General features: G+C 44.6%; 1 protein-coding gene and 1 long non-coding RNA gene across 2 annotated transcripts in view; one reads left to right on the forward strand and one right to left on the reverse strand.

Annotated features, from left to right (window-relative positions):
- The window catches only part of LOC144952715 (uncharacterized), an 83,465-nt gene that overhangs the window by 18,481 nt on the left and 47,924 nt on the right, over positions 1 to 17,060 (forward strand).
- Positions 4,065 to 5,192, reverse strand: LOC144952721 (uncharacterized). Its single transcript, XR_013640676.1, has 2 exons — positions 5,053 to 5,192; positions 4,065 to 4,860 (listed from the first exon to the last, which is right to left on the reverse strand). It is a non-coding gene; the product is annotated as an uncharacterized LOC144952721 (long non-coding RNA).

Here is a 17,060-nt window from a genome sequence, read left to right on the forward strand (position 1 = left end):
ACACCTTCGCCATCAGGTGTAGTGCGGCCTGGAGCGTAGAGCGGGACGACCTTGCAGCAGATGTGAAGGCTGCAAGCGCGTCGTCGTCAAGCATCGCTGGCAACGCACGCAGGGCAGTGGTGTCGGACCACCCCGACATCTCCTGATGAGCGAGGAACCTTCGTTGGAAGGCTCCCCAGTCGCCCCCATCCGCCTTGAACGCCGACAGCGCGGGCAATCTTTGCTGGAGGACCCGATCGTCGTCGACGTCGGAGAGATTTTCCCGCGCTCCGCTGTAGTTGTCTAAAATGTCGGCTCGGTTGTCAGGCGCAAAATGGAGAGCTCCGGCGCGCGCTGATGACGTGGGCTGCGCTGCGCGGAGGTGTCCGGCCACGTGGCGTCCGTGTTTCCCGCCAATCAATGGCGGCCCCTCAAAAACGGCGGGAACTTCCAGACTTTTGGCGCGAAGCGCCTTTTGGCGGGATCCCGCCAGCCTCGCTCCTTCCTCCAACCCCGCAGCCGTTTTCTCGCCCGCTGGAACGGAGATCTCGGCCAAGATTGCAGCGGCGGCGAGCAGCAACTCCGCCAACCGGGAGTGTGCGTCTTGGAGGCTGGTGTCGGAGGCAAGCAGAGCGTCGGCCATCACCCCGAGGTGCTGCATCGGCGGCCACTCCTCGTCCTCTCCTCCCGAGGTTGGTGTCCCCGGTACGCCGTCGTCGTCCCGACCTCGCTCGTGGGTACGGGTAGTCTTCCTTGTGTCCATACTTCTTGAAGACAGGTTCACTTCTGACGCCAGTTGTAGTGTAGTAACTCGGCGGGAGACGACTTCACGGGTAACACACTCTTTATTTTATCAAACTCGTTCACAGGTGACTAACACCTACTTTGTATCTCGGGTGACAAACACCCACTTAGTATCTCGGGTGACAAACACCCACTTAGTATCTCGGGTGACAAACACCCACTTAGCTACTTGGCGACTAACGCCCACTGAGCTACTCGGATGACCAACATCCACTTAGTATCTCGGGTGACAAACACCCACTTAGCTACTCGGCGACTAACGCCACTGAGCTACTCGGATGACCAACATCCACTTAGCTACTCGGCGACTAACGCCCCTGAGCTACTCGGGCGGGACACTCCCTGCCCGGGGTATCCGTCTCGACTGTGGGTCCCCAGCCCGACCCACGGGGGCGTCGGACCCCGGGTCCCACAGCCTCGCCTCCGAGCCACACAGGGCCCCGGTCCCCACAAGGACGGCGGGACTAGGGGTCTCGTGGCACTAGGTCTTCAGCTCCGTCTTCGGGTCTTCAACTGGGTAACTCTCCCCGAGTGCTCTCGCGCGTCCCCCTTTATACCCCACCTGCGGACGTCGCTGCGAGCACCCACTTATTCGACCAATCGCCGGGCGCTGGCTACGATCCTCTTTTCCCACATCTCATCGTGCCTCACCACTCACGCCGCGCCGCCCCGTCATCTGTCACTCCTGGCGCGCGCGTCCACACCACGCCCACAACGCGTGCCAAACCCCGCACCCCGCGCCGCCCCGTGATCCATCACTGTCACAGTCGGCGCACGTCAATACCACCACTACACTAGCATAAATGTGTTATTTCTTTCTCACTGTACGTAGCCAATCTTGCAAATCAAAGGTGAAATGCTTCAGCAACTGCAAGCGGCTTATATCATATTTCATCTCAATCGTTCGACGGCTCGCCCAAGCGGCAGCTGTCCCTTTGTGGTAGAAGGTGACTCAGTACCGACCTGCACGTGGACATGAGTCTGCCAGTAGGGTGGAGCGATGATTGATGTGTAACCCCAGTTGGGTCGTTTGTGGCTAATCTTTCGAATCTGGCAAATTTTGACCCTGACACCATGAATGTTGAACATCCACTGTTAAGCAGATGGTGCATATTTTTGGTCAATATTGCTGCAGTAATCATGAGGGCTGCCGGACAGATGTGAACTGTGAACTTATTTTTAAATCCTTTATATTAAGTTCGCATGCTTGCTTGCTTGCGTGCTTGCTTACGACCGTGCAATTCTTTCGGTCGTTTTTTAACCCACTTCCCGTGATCCAATCGAGCTGACATTCTCCACACAGACTCGTTGTGCCAGACAATTAATGTTCGTGAAAAAAAAATCCCAAAATTGTACACTTTTTAGGCAAAAAAAAATTATTTTACATATATTCAAATATAACTCATTCTTGGCTTTGGCTGAACGTCACAGTATAAGAGCCCAGAGCGTACGTAACCCCTCCACAGGCCGTGGCGGAGTAGCGCAGTTGGTAGCGCCCTTGCTTCCCATGCCAAAGGTCGCGGGATCGATCCCCGCGTCCTCCACAGGCGAATATATTTTTAAATCCTTTATATTAAGTTCGCTGCCACGTATATACAGGATTTATAGTGAAAAACTTTGTTTTTACGGGTTATACTTATAACTAATATCAACCGTGCTATCACTTGGCTTCTCGCATTCTAAGAATGCATGCAGGTGTAGGCATCCATTGAGAGATCAGTGTACAGTAAATGCGCTGTAATGTGATGCAGTTTATTTCAATGCAATAATTGAATGTTGGCGATGTGTCTCTTGATCATTTAGAGTTATAATTTTAACACGTATGATCTGATTTTGAGCATATACAGCAAAATATCTTATCCAGCATCCATGGGGAATCGAGGGTGCCAGTTCATCAAATGTGCCAGTTGTCTGAGAGGTATACTTTATGGTTCAGCAAAATTCTCAAATGTGAAAACATGTTTTTTTATGAAGAAATTAAGCATACATTTTTACTGATAATAAAAATAATTTACTATTTTACAGAGGCACTCGCCAGTCATTTGTACAGCATTTTAAGTTCATAGTTGAGAAGCAGTGGTGCTGTTTAGATTACAGTGTACAGTAGTGCAGTATTGTATGTACAAGTCCAGTGAAACAATTAGGTTAGGCAGCCCACAACACGATCACAATGGCCGATTGCAGATTACATTTGCGATTCCATTTAGTGCTACCACTCGGCAACGTCATAAAGCACGCTGCAAGATTGCAGAATTTTTCTCGATACGTGAAGTAATATTTATTTTTCAGCTTGACAGATGCCGGTTGATAGAGCATTCCGGATGGTAAAGTACGTGATAGCAGAGATTTTGCTGTAAGTACCATTTGGTATTTAACGGTCAAAAATGGAAAGTCCTAAATAGACGAACTTTTGTTTTGATCGTAACCTGTGCGGAACATTTAATTGATTGCTGTTGTTCATGTGATGCAGGGTCAAAAGCATTTTTGTAGCTTAGGAACCATATCGCCCAACTCATTGTCTTCTAAATTACGAATAGAAGGGAAAACACTGAAATGTTACATAAAGGAGATTTTCTCCACAACACTAATTATGTTGTGTTATCTGACCTATAAACCTGATTTTTTTGTCTGCCTGTGTCTGCTATGCCTATCCTCGTAACGCTTTCAACTGACAAACTGTAGGGTTTATGTTTTAACAAAGTACACCAACAAACTAAGCCCCTCCACGAAAACCGCTATTTGGTTTTGCTCTTGGTCCAATGTAAACTAATAAGATCACACCTTGTAACAATGTACACTGATCATAATGATAACTTTGAGCGTGTGCTTTGCATCTGCGCATGCATAGAAACGCCACCTCACTGTTGCCCGTAGCAACGCAAACAAGCTTTTTGAATGGCGATGGGAGGGAGGTTCTCCGCGTTAAAAAAGGCAAAAAAAAAAATCAGTGACTGCTGCACAAGCACACAGCTGAGGTAAATCCTGAACAGTGTGATGTCCCCCCCCACCTCAATTTGCATTTACTACAATAGTCAGTATATGCTACGAGAGTGAGTAGATAGTCCAGAGGTGGGACAAAGTCATTGTTATGCAAGTCACAAGTAAGTCTCAAGTCTTTGCTCTCGAGTCCCGAGTCGAGTCAAAGATGAGGCAAGTCCCAAGTCGAGTCAGAAGTCAAAGCCTGCAAGTCTCAAGTCGAGTCCAAAGTCCTACCATTTTAGTTTCGCGTCATTTCAAGTCCTCTTACCACAGAAATAAAATTTATACAAATCATGTATGTCTGTAAGATTTGTATTTATTTAAACCTCTTTTTATACAATGACATTAATCAAACACAGTAAAAAACAGAAAATTTAATTTTCACAAAAAATGCTCTTATTTCAACAGCATATTGCACTAGAACAATGCACAGCAGCTTCAGTCCTGTATTGCATTGACCTCATATTGCAAAACAGTTTAACTTTCAAATAGACATGGGTTCTTTTAGCCTAAACTTTTTTAAACATGTCATCAATAAAATCCTCACTCCTCAAAATGATCACTTCTGAAAAACTGGACCAACCTGATAATATAATTGGAATGCCTCCATAGAGACTGGTGTGTATGAGAGAGAGAGAGCTGTGTGGACAGGTGATGAGCAGAGAGTGAGTGTGTGTGCGCATGCGTGCTGTGGACAGGTGGAGGGAGGCCCCTACACTGCATTGCATTTGCAAAAGATCAAATTGGCCAAAAGTCTGTCAGTCATTTGTGCACGATGGGGACGCAGAATGATGCCACCATGGCTGAAAACTCGCTCCACTGGAGCACTAGAAGCAGGCACTGCCAAGACTCGGATGGCTACTTGAAAGAGTGAAGGAAGAGTCTTACTGTTCAGTGCCCAGAACAAAAGGGCATTCTGTCCTTCTGCCATGTCAATGTAGTGACTTAGCTGTACTGCTGGTGGGGTCCCAACATCCCTTTTCTGCCTCTTATGGTATGCAGCAAACAGCCCTTCTCCTTCCATGTCCTCTAGTTCTTCAGTAGGCACCGGCACAGGCACAGGTTGCTCCGTCTCTGCAGCATCTTTCAGGATCAATTCTAAAAAAACGTGTCACAACAGCAGAAACAAAAGAGCTCTTATTACCATTACTGATGTTGATGATACTGTGCAAGACTGAAAATTGTTATTATTGTTAAAGTCAGATTAATATCACATTAGATCCTAGATCAGATTAAGATCAAATTATTTTACGTTGCATTTAAGTTGCATTGCAAGTCAATAAGATTTACCTTTAACTCGTTGTGCCACCTCTGCCTTGATGTCACGGTTGACCAGCACATGGGGCTCAATCCACAGCAGACAAAAGGCTGGATCCAAGGCAGCTGCTTTCAGGTAGACTGTCTGAAAAGGGGGCAGTGATCCCTTCTTGAGACTGGGCCATTTTCACATTAATGAAGATCCCAAGAAATGTTTTTTTCCAGGGATGCCTGCAGACCTCTGACCAGGCCGCTCAGGAAACGAACTTGAGGCTTCAGCTTCTCAAGATAGTGATTGAGGGACAAGACGGATGGAACAACTGCACTGATTGTAATGACTTTCTCCCCCTGTGTCAAATCAGTTGCTTCTCCGAACGGTTTCAAGATGTCCACCAACTCCTTCAGCAGATTCCACTCTCGTAGTGTGAATGACAGTTCTTTATGCCCGGCCTTCTCAAGAACTGCGCAGAGCTTTTGCTGATCACAATGAAGGACTGCTTTCACCTGCCGCAGTGTAGAATTCCACCTCGTGCTCACTGCAGCAGGGATGCCTCTGTGCTCCCCAAATTCACCATCGAATATGTCTTTAAACGTTGTGCTTGTGTGGAGCAGGGAGCTAAGTTTTGATAACTTGGAAGGACATGCCGCTTTTGTTTCTTTCAAACCGTCTCCCACCATCAGGTGCAATGTGTGTGCAAAACACTGCAGGCGCTGTTTCTTTGCCATAGCAGCATCGACGGTTTGCTGGTCTTCTAGGGTTAAGTCATGCCATAGCTCAGGATCATCAACATTATCTCCAGCATCATCATCTTCCTCCTGTTCGCTGGGGAAGCAGACCGTAAATGCCTTGCGCATGTTAGCAGCATTGTCACTAATGATATAGTCCAATTTAGCTTTGATGTTGTATTCATCACATATTGCCTCAAATTGGTCACAGATGCGCTCCGCTGTGTGAGAGCCTTTGAAGCGGTTGCAGGCCAAGAGATTTGTCTTTAGCTGTACCCTCTCTGCATCTCTCTCCATCCAGTGCACAGTGACACCAAGGAATCCCCTCATCTTTCGATCAGACCAAATGTCCACAGTGACTGAAACATGGTCAGTGTTGCTCAATTGAGTTTTTAACTTTGAACGTCTCTCCTCAGCAAGGCTCTCTGTTTTTGTGGTCAGCGTTCGGCGACAGACTGGGGTATACTTGCTGTCCAGCACAGCCAGAAAGTGACGAAAGCTCTTATTTTCCACAATAGATAGAGGAAAATTGCAATCAATAATCAAGTCAGACAGTATCGCATTGGAGATGGCCTTCTGCTGTGGGTGGCTCATGCTGTAACGCCCTACACGAGTGTCCAGGAATTGTGAGATTGAAGGCTGTTGTGGTTCATCTACGATGCTTTTGTTCATCTGGTATTCTTCATACCTGTAACAGAAAAGAATATGAAACAGATGTCAGAAAATCCCTTATAGCCACACATGTTGTATTTGAAACTACTCTTTACTCATATCAATGTTGTTGTGTTAATATTCATTGTCTATTGTACACTACGGTATACGATAATACATTTCAGTTTCAGTGTATGCAATATTAAGAATATTTTCACTGCTTCAAAAGTCATAAGAAAGCCCTTTCCCTCAAGAAACTGAAGTCATATGCTTTATAGCAGTGGTTTTCAAAGTGGGGACGGGGACCCCTGGGTGCCGCGAGGGGGTGCTAGGGGGGCCATGGCAAGTTGGCATGAAAAGTATAGCAAAACAAAATAATTGAATAAATTAAATAAGTAAAATAAACCAAATTAAACCAAAAATAAGCTAAACAATATCCCCATTAGTTAAGAACTGCACTATAATAATCTATTGCATCTCTGAATATTACTACTATAATCGTTATTATTTTATTATATACTGTATATATCCCAGTGGTGCGCTGCCTCACAGACCTAGACTACGGTAGCACGCTATGTCCATGCGCTGCCTGCTGTTTGGGCATGATATGAAAAGGGAAGGCTAATGGTGGATCTTCTGTGACTGTGTCATCATTTTCCTCTTCACAGTGTATATGTCTTACTATGTTTCCTGTTGTACTTGGATGGGTTTAGGGATGCACCAACTCCATCGAGTTGTGAAAGGAGGTGCACAGAAAAAAAGAGTGTGGCACGGCCCATGTCAGGGGGGCCTTGGCTGGAATCTACTGGTATATGGGGGGCCTTGTCATGGTAAAGTTTGGGAACCCCTGCTTTATAGTTCACTCTCTCCTGCACACCAGATTCCATGGTGCCTTGCTGCATCACACAGCAATTGCAGGTCTACTGCTGCCTCATTCATTGTTTAATTGTGATAGTTTATGTCTTCAGCGACAGTTCAGCTTAGTTGTGATTAACCAAAATTACATAAACGACCTCAATGAGGCAGCACACCAGCCACTCTGAAACTGAACGATTGAAAGAGTAAAACTGGAAGGCCTGTTTTTGTCTCATGTGTGTTGGAGAGACTGAGCTATACATTTGTGTTTATCCGTCTAGCAGCAAGGTAGAAATGATACTTTAAAACGGACGTTGACATGATGTTGAAGAGGTTTTCCATCTGAGTGTGCTACACTCATGTACCTCATATAATCGGGGTTCAAAAATCCCTATTTTTGTAAGCATTAACCAGCAAGGGAGACGTGCGTTTACTGTCTCGTTGATACAGTAAATATGCAGCAGCTAGTAAGTTACGGTACATCCGATAAGGTGCTTAGCATTCGTTCAAAACTTACCTTTCTTTGTGCAACTTCAGGTGTCGAACAAAGTTAGACGTTGTGGCAGCACCGTCTGTAATCTTCGACCCGCATGTTTTGCAAATTGCAACTCGTTTTTTGTCGACTACATCGTAATTTTTATAGCCAAACGAAACTATCTTCGGTATCATTTTGCCAACTGGCGCGTTGTTGCTTGTTGCGCTTCATTGGTTGTCTTGCAATGTGCCTGCTTAGATGCTGTCCAATCAAAACAACGTGGGACTACAGTGATTGGATGTCGTGCAGGCAGCGCGCGTGCTCTCTGCATGGATACAGGTGGTGCACATTTTTTTCACAGATGCAGATAAACTGAGAGCGGCGCGGCCGTGTGAACATTTTTTCCCCCAGTTTTCATGGGAAGTAGCAAGTCTTCTCGAGTCAAAAGGCGCAAGTCCAAGTGAAGTCACGAGTCATTGATGTTAAAGTCCAAGTCGAGTTGCAAGTCTTTGTACATTTTGTCGAGTCGAGTCTGAAGTCATCAAATTCATGACTCGAGTCTGACTCGAGTCCAAGTCGCATGACTCGAGTCCACACCTCTGGTAGATACTACTATAGTGTCGGTAGATATTCTATGGTTCTTTCAGTAAAGTCACGTAGATAGAAAAAATAACAATAAAATGAGACAAATAAAGTGAATAAAAATATCACGACGTTTTGATCGCGACACGCGGTCGTCATCAAGAACAGGGAGGTTAGCCTCTGAGGGAAAGCTGTTTACAAAGGTTTAGAGATGGACGGGGCATCTAATGTTAATGTAGGAGAGGACTCCGACACCGGCAGTCGGTCTACATCAGGGGTCCTCAAACTTTTTAAACAGGGGGCCAGTTCACTGTCCCTCAGACCGTTGGAGGGCCAGACTATAGTTAAAAAAAACTATGAACAAATTCCTATGCACACTGCATATATCTTATTTTGAAGTGAAGAAACAAAACGGGAACAAATACAATATTTAAAATGAACAACAAGTAAAGTTAAATCAACAAACTTGCCAGTATTTCAATGGGAACTATGGGCCTGCTTTTGGCTAATGAGATGGTCAATGTCCGGTTCCATATTTGTCACTGCTAGTCGTAACAAGTGATGCAAGTGTGCATCCGTTAGTCTAGATCTGGTTGGAGATTTCAAATGTTTCATTCTGGAAAAAGTCTGTTCACAGACATAAGTGCTGCCAAAGATGGTTGCTATTTTGAGTGCATGGTTCTTGAGATGAGGATATGTCTCAGAGGGGAGAGATGCATAGAAATTATGAAGGCTGCTTGACTTGAATGCGTCTTTCAGAGTCACAATTCTGCAGTTCAGCCAGTTGCATTTGGTAAATTGTATCCACATTTTCAATGTCAATAGAAAATGGGTTACAGAAAAGCTGTATGTCCTGTTCATGGAGATGAAGCTCTTTAAATCTAAATTGGAACTCCTTTTGCAATTTTTCCAGTGAATCCACACATGTTTTGTTTGGGAATGCAACCAATGGTTTTTCCGCTAACAGATTTTGAGTTGTGGGGAGATGGCAGAAGTTTTCCTCCTTCACTTGTTTGATGAGGAGGCCTAATTTTATTTCAAATGCTTTGACATGTGATTGCATATCACAGATGAGCTTCCCCTTTCCTTGAAGTTGCATATTGAAACTGTTGAGTAGCTCTGTTACATCTGTCAGAAAGGCAAGGTGCCATTTCCATTCTGCATCATTGAGCTCTGGTACTAATTTGTTTTTTGAAATCAGAAAAGCTGTAATCTGTGGAAGTAAGTCATAGAAACGTTTCAAAACTCTCCCTCGACTCAGCCAACGGACTTCTGTGTGGTACAGAATATCTTCATAGTCAACATTTAGCTCAGACAGAAATTCCTGAAATTGTCTGTGGTTTACTGCATGAGCTCTAATGAAGTTAACACAAGATACCACCATTTTCATAACAGAGTCCCACTTCAGTGATTTACTACACAGCGCTTGTTGGTGGATGAGGCAGTGTATGGCTATTGGATGAGAATGGTTATGTTTGTCCATCTCTTGGTTAATGCGAGCAATTACTCCTTTCTTAGACCCCACCATGCTAGGAGCACCATCAGTTGTCACACTGGCTAGTTTAGCCCAGTTCAGCTCCAAACCATTCACAGTTTGGCAAACCTTTTCATAGATATCCTCTCCTGTAGTTGTTCCTTTGATGCTTTGCAGTGCAGAAAGCTCTTCTGTGACTTCGAAATAGTCATTCGTCCCACGAATAAAAATTAGAAGTTGTGCAGAATCACGAACATCATTGCTTTCGTCGAGTGCCAAGGAAAAATAGGAAAGTTTTTTTGTGGAGTTTTGCAAATGCTGATGCAAATTGTCTCCCATTTCTTCAATCCTCCGTGTAATTGTAGGTCCTGAAATACTCACTGTACTAAATAAATCGGCCTTCTTTGGACACATCTCTTTGGCAACAGAAAGAAGGCATTCTTTAACAAATTCTCCCTCCACGAATGGTCTGCCAGTGCACGCTATTAGCTTGGCAACTTGAAAACTTGCTCGCAGTGATGAAATATTTAGCTGCTTCTGCTTCACAAAAGTATTTTGCTGAGTTAATGTATATTTCAGTTTTAATATTTTATCTTTTCTCACTTCTCCGACCAAACAATCATATTTATCTTTATGTTGAGTTTCATAGTGTCGACGTAAATTGTATTCTTTGAACACAGACACTATATTCTGGCATATCAAACACACAGCTCTTTCCTTGTACTGCATGAAAAAGTAATCATAAGTCCACTGTTCTTTGAATATCCTACACTCCGAGTCAATTTTTCTCTTTCTTGACATCATTGTTTTCTAGGGAGTCAAAATTGCTATTAGTAAAATACCAATATATACAGCGCTACAAAAACAATATACCAGCAATAACTTTGCCCACACAGAGACATACAGACTGCACTGCCCATCAATGCAGTCTGACTGGGGGAACTCCGCTTTTACCCCAGGCTCACACTGGTGCGGGTGCCATTAAAAAGTCAATTACACCTGCAGTTTTGTTCACAGATCGCAGTGCGATCTGCGAACTCGCATAGGAATCTGATCGCATGGGGGAGAAGACCCATGCGATCCGATTCCACTGCAGGAAAAAAGAAGGCACATGTGCCTTTTTTCTTCCGAATCTAATGCAAGTTCAGCCATACAAGCATATGGCTGAACTCGCACTGCTCAGAGATCGCAACAGTATTAACCGGGGCTTACACAACATACAACATATAACCTCATACAACTGAATAGCAATCAGAATATAAATGCACTTACTGTCATTTAAATTGGGTTTCCTACTCCTCGGCTGTCTGTCACTGACCAGGACGGGAAAACAGCAGGCAGCCCCTCCAGAGATCAGAGATCACTCTGTTATTACCCCTCTATCATTTACTCAGCGGTGCGTGTGCTGGGGATCTACATCCCCAGCACACAGGAATATCACTGGGAGTGGAGCCGAGGGGCAAGTGAGGGAGCTGAGGGAGGGAGAGCCAGTCAAGCGCAGCCAGGGGATGGCTGGCAGCCTTAGGCCTGGGGGGCAAGTCCAGTCAATTGGCCCATTGAACCATTCACCAGCGCAGCCCAATGAGTGCCCACCGCCGCAGCTCAATCAGTGCCCACCGCCGCAGCTCAATCAGTGCCCACCACCGCAGCCCAATGAGTGCTCACCAGCGCAGCCCAATTAGTGCTCACAAGCGCAGCCCAATTAGTGATCATGGGCCGGATAAATGTCCTCGGCGGGCTGCATGTGGCCCGCTGGCCGTAGTTTGAGGACCCCTGGTCTACATCAATCAAAAGAGCTGTTTTATAAAGATTTAGAGATGGGCGGGGCAGCTAATGTTATTGTAGGAGACAGCTCCGACACCAGCAGTCGGTCTACATCAATCAAAGAGTTGTTTATAACGGTTTAGAGATTGGTGGGGCAGATAATGTTAATGTAGGAGAGTGCCCTGACACTAGCAGGCGGTCTACACCAATCAAAGCACTGCACCTCGCTCCACACACCCACACTGCTGACGGTGGAGGTGGACAAGAAAACAAATCAAGTCAAGACCCAAAGTGGTTGATGATATCTTTCCAATGATTGCTGAGTCTATAACCTTCCTCTCGGTTGAAATTGTCTCTGTGTCTGTATATATGGATGGCTTCATGAACGAATTCCTTCATGAAGCCATCCTGATGACTGCTTGTGTTGCGATCGAAATGTCATGACATTTTTATTCCCTTTATTTTCATTACTTTATTATATTTTTTTCTATCTATGTGGCTTCACCGAAAGAATCATGGAATATGAATTCCTCCAGTCAGGAATGTTTTAAGTCAGTAGATACTACTGTGAGCTCCTCCAGCAGGCAAGGCTGTGTTGGTTGGGTCATGTCCAGCCACCGCATGCCTAAACAGCTTTTGTTCGGCCGGATCGAGTGGGCTAAACGGGCGCTGTACGGGCTAGAGAAGAGATGGAGTGATGTGGTACAGAAGGACGTGGAGCTGAGTGGACTTGCCGATGACTGGTACCAGCGGTGTCAAGATCGGCCTCTGTGGAGGAGGCTCGTGAAGGACGCTACTTGGCAGTTGGAGGCAGTCGCCTTCCAACAACAACGGAGGGCGGAGGAGGGACGCTCACAACAACGAGCGGTGCGCCGGGTGGCTAAAGCACAGCAAGTTGGCACAGTAGGGGGCACAAGTGGTGCATCAGCCAGTCATCTCGGTCATCTCAGTCGACCCGTGGCACCTGGGTCTGCCCCGTGACCTGCCAGCGGGCTTTCGACACTTCACGTGGCCTCAGGGTGCACATGGCCTGGCACAAGCGTCGTGGTGATGTTACTGCCACTTAGTGGCGAATAGCGGTTGTTGTGTGTGTCAGTCGCTATGTGTGCGTGTATAAGTAGATGTGTGTGTTAGTTGATGTGTATTTGAGTCCATATGTGTGTGTGTAAGTTGATGTGTTTGTGTGTGTTGGTCGATGTCTGTGTGTGTCTTTTTCGCCCGGACAACGCCGGGTATAATAATAACCTTATGTGCCATGACGATTTGACCAAACTGTATCATAATAACGTTATGTGTCCTGACTTTTGGGCCACCCTGTATAATAATCCCGTGTGTATTTTCTGTTGTGCCATCCTGCATAACAATCCTGTGTGCCCTTCCTTTTGGGCCACACATTATAATAATATCTCTGTGTCCTAACTTTTGGGGCATCTTGTATAATAATCCTGTTTGTCCTGACCTGTGGGCCATCCTGTCTAAAAACCCTATGGGTCCGCACTTTTGGGCCACCCTGTATAATTATAGTAATAATAACTCTGTGTGAATTCCTGCAGTCACGAAAGTTTTAAGTCAAAATCTAATCCCAGTCCTCACCAGAGGCGTAGCTAGGGGGGGCAGGGGGGTACACGTGTCCCCGGGCGCCAAGGTAAAGGGGCGCCAAAAGGAGGCTTACAACGTTACATTAGAACTTATTGCGGCGGGCGCGGCAGCCTGAAAATACTGCACAAATCTACACCTCAACCTAAAAGTTTATATATCCTGCCACACACAGCCTACATGTCATGTAATTACATTTTGGTACGCCCGCCTATTAAGAACTTACATGGAAGATTGTCCCAAACAACAAACAGGCGCAGTCTTTCAGCCTTAGTCACTGGCCTGTTTTTTGGTGGTGGAAACTACGACATGATGATGAACTTGTTGACAGTAACGGGGAAGACGAGATAGAAGAATCTTCTGATAGAGACGCTGATAATACTCATTATGATGCTGTTCCTGTTGTACTAAGGTTTCACGATGTTGGCTACTTAGAATTTGATAAAACGACAAAGCTATCGAAAATATCACAACCTCTTCACAATGAAATGATTACTCTCGGATCCTTGCTTTTTCAGCATAGAGACAATCTATCATCAGTATCCAGAGAACGTTCAATTACATCAGCATGGTTTAAACGCCGACTAGCGAACGGAGAGGAAGTGCATCGTTCGTGGCTATTATATTCACCAATCAATAAAGCTGCTTACTGTTTCTGTCTATTATTTACATCATCGAGTTCAAACTCACAAGCTTCGTTTGAGTTAACAAACGGTTTCAACAAGTGGAGAAAGCCAGAAAAACTAAATTCTCATGAAAACAATCCTAGCCACCGCACGGAAGGAAGCCGAACGAAGGATAATTGATGGTACTGGAATTGACGTAGTGGTTCAAGCTCAGATTCATTTGGAAAAACAACGTTGGCGAGATATATTGCAAAGGATACTCACCTATATAAAGTTTCTGGTTTCACAAATTTTGCACTACGTGGCCATGAGGAAAATTTGAATGCGGATGAGGATACAAATGTTGGTCATACTGATCAAACTCGTTGCAGTATGACCCATTGTTAGCAAAACACGTACAGCACGCAGGAGAAAATCCGGGATCAGTTTCTTATTTGTCACCGGAAATCCAGAATGAATTTATCCACATACTTGCGTCGACTGTAAAGAACCAATTGTTGAGTGATATCAGGAAAAACAAGTACTACGGTATCTTGCTTGACTCAACTCCTGATCTAGGACATCGGGAACAGCTTTCTCAGGTCATAAGATTTGTGGATGTGGATTTTCAAACTAAAAAAGTAACTATCAAATAATATCTTCTTGGTTCTTTCGGTAAAGTCACGTAGAAGGGAAGTAATAAAATAATAAAAATAAAACATAATCAAATTATTCTCACGACGTTTCGGCCACAACGCAAGCAGCCGTCCTCAGGTGAAAACCAGGTCTGTCGAGGCGACAGCGTCTGAATGAAACAGCACACGAGCTTGGAGCATATATATATAAGCTGGGCGCCTTGACAAAGGAATTTGCATATCAAGAGGAGTTTAGCATATTTATGGGAAATGCAGGAATGTGATTAGTACTACATATTAGCAAAACACGTACAGCACGAGGACGGCTGCTTGCGTTGTGGCCGAAACGTGAGAAATATTTTATTATGTTTTATTTTTATTATTTCATTACTTCCCTTCTACGTGACTTTACCAAAAGAACCAAGAAGATGAATCCCTGCAGTCACGAAAGCTTTAAATTGAAATATCAAATGATAATTTTTAGATTATATCGAGATACATGCAAAAGATGCAGCAAGCCTAAAAAGAGTCATCGTCGAGAGACTGAAATCTGACAACATACCTCTAGCCGAATGTCGGGCACAATGTTATGACAATGCTGCTGTGATGACTGGGCATATATCCGGCCTTCAACAACGAATATGTGACAAAAATTACAGAGCATTGTTTGTCAACTGTGACAACCACAGCTTAAACTTAGCAGGAGTACACTCAGCTAAACAGGATCCACTTGTCGTCACATTTTTTGGAACAGTTGAAAGTATATATTTGTTTTTCTCTCGTTCAACAATTCGTTGGGAAGAGTTAAAAAAAGCTGTGCTCATCACAGTAAAGCGGGAGTCTGAAACACGCTGGAGTACACAATCAGAAGCTGTTAAAGCTATCTGAAGAACTGGATGAACTAGTATGGCTGCTAGACAAATTATCGGAGGACGTAACTATGACGCCTGAAACCAGAAGTGATGCAGACAAGTTACAGGCATGCGTATTAAATTTTAACTTCATAGTTTTATTACATTTCTGGCATTACATGTCATTCTTGGAAAAATTGATCTTGTTCAGAAGCGCTTACAGGATCCTATTATGAATTTCAAGGAAGCAGCAACTGATCTTGAATCTTTGGAGCATGAATTTGTCAAGCTTCGTGATGATTTGAGCCAAGTTGCTGTAGAAAACGCCAAAATAAGATGCACAGCCTGGGGGATCGATGTGGACAGAAGAATTAGGCGACGTCGGAAGATGCCAGGAGAACTGGCAAGAAATGCAGGACTTTCAGCAGAAGAACAAATTGTGCGCGTTATGAAGAGCGTTTTTTATCGACTTCGACAGGAGATGTCAACACGGTTTTTACGACTATAAGACCTGAACACGAAATTTGGATTTCTGCTGGACGTCAAAACTATTCTATCCGACACAGATGTCGATGCAATTCGTCGAAATTGCACATATTTTGGAAATTTCTATGACACCGACATCAATGGCCACGAACTTTTCACAGAAATTGGAGATTGCAAAATGCTGCTCAGTAACCGGAATGAAGTTCTACCAGAAACTCCTTTGGATCTTCTTAGTTTTATTGTGTTTTATGGAGACGACATATTTCCGAATTTGCGAATTTCACTGCAAATTTCATTAACAATGGCAGTTTCAATTGCAAGCTGTGAGTGGTCGTTCAGAAAATTGAAACTTATTTTGTCGTATTTGCGTGCTTCAATGGGACAAGATCGTCTCAGCGATCTTGCTCTTCTTAGCGTTGAAAGAGAAACATTGGAAAAAACAGATTTTGACTACTAGATTGACCAGTTTGCGACAGTGAAATCAAGAAAAAATAATATTTTGTAGACTGTCAACCAGTCTACGACAGTGACTGAGTGAGCCATGTAATATAATTTCTATAAATTTGCTTCTTTAAATACAATGTTTCATTAAAATTTAAATTGTTATTCCTTATTCGATGTAATAGGAAAATGTGATTAAAGGGGGGGGGGGGGGCAATTTAATAGTTGGTCCCCGGGCGCAAAATATCCGAGCTACGCCTCTGTCCTCACCCTGCTCACTCTCTCACTTTACCACTCCATACCATGTGACGTCATCGTCGCGAGACGCTAGGGGGTGTGTATCTTGCTAGTGACGTCATGTAACTAGTAAAATATAAATTAGGCAAAGCCACGCGCAATCACTCCCAATAAGGGCCTGCTTCAAACATGTCATTTATCCATGAAATCTGTCGCGAGTTCATTATGTCCGGTTCAGCAGTCAGTAGCCAGTCACGCCCATTTACTCAATGTCAGGGCCTGATTCATTCAGCGGGAGGGGGTAAACTCGTTAGTGACGTCATGTCATCTCCACCGCGCGAATCCGCGTGACGTCACGAGATCCTGGAACGCTGCTTGCCACTCAACTGAGATCCGAGGTGAGAAGTTCATATCGTGGTGGTGGTCGTGGTTTTTGGTGGTGGTTGTTTTTGTTTACTTCGGTGCAGTCTCGCTTCTTCTATTGTTCTCGGGATATCAGTTGAGTGGAGCAGCGAGTAATGTAATCGATGTACAGGTTGGAACATTACAAAGTGTGGCCTAGCCATGCTGGCCTTGCCTCCTGCCATCGCCTGATTGTATTTTCTTAAATTTTTGTTAATTTGTATTTGTCCTCACCTGGCTGATTACTTTAAAAGCATGTTC

Source organism: Lampetra fluviatilis, chromosome 69, assembly GCF_964198595.1.
Source record: "Lampetra fluviatilis chromosome 69, kcLamFluv1.1, whole genome shotgun sequence".
NCBI lineage: Eukaryota > Metazoa > Chordata > Hyperoartia > Petromyzontiformes > Petromyzontidae > Lampetra > Lampetra fluviatilis.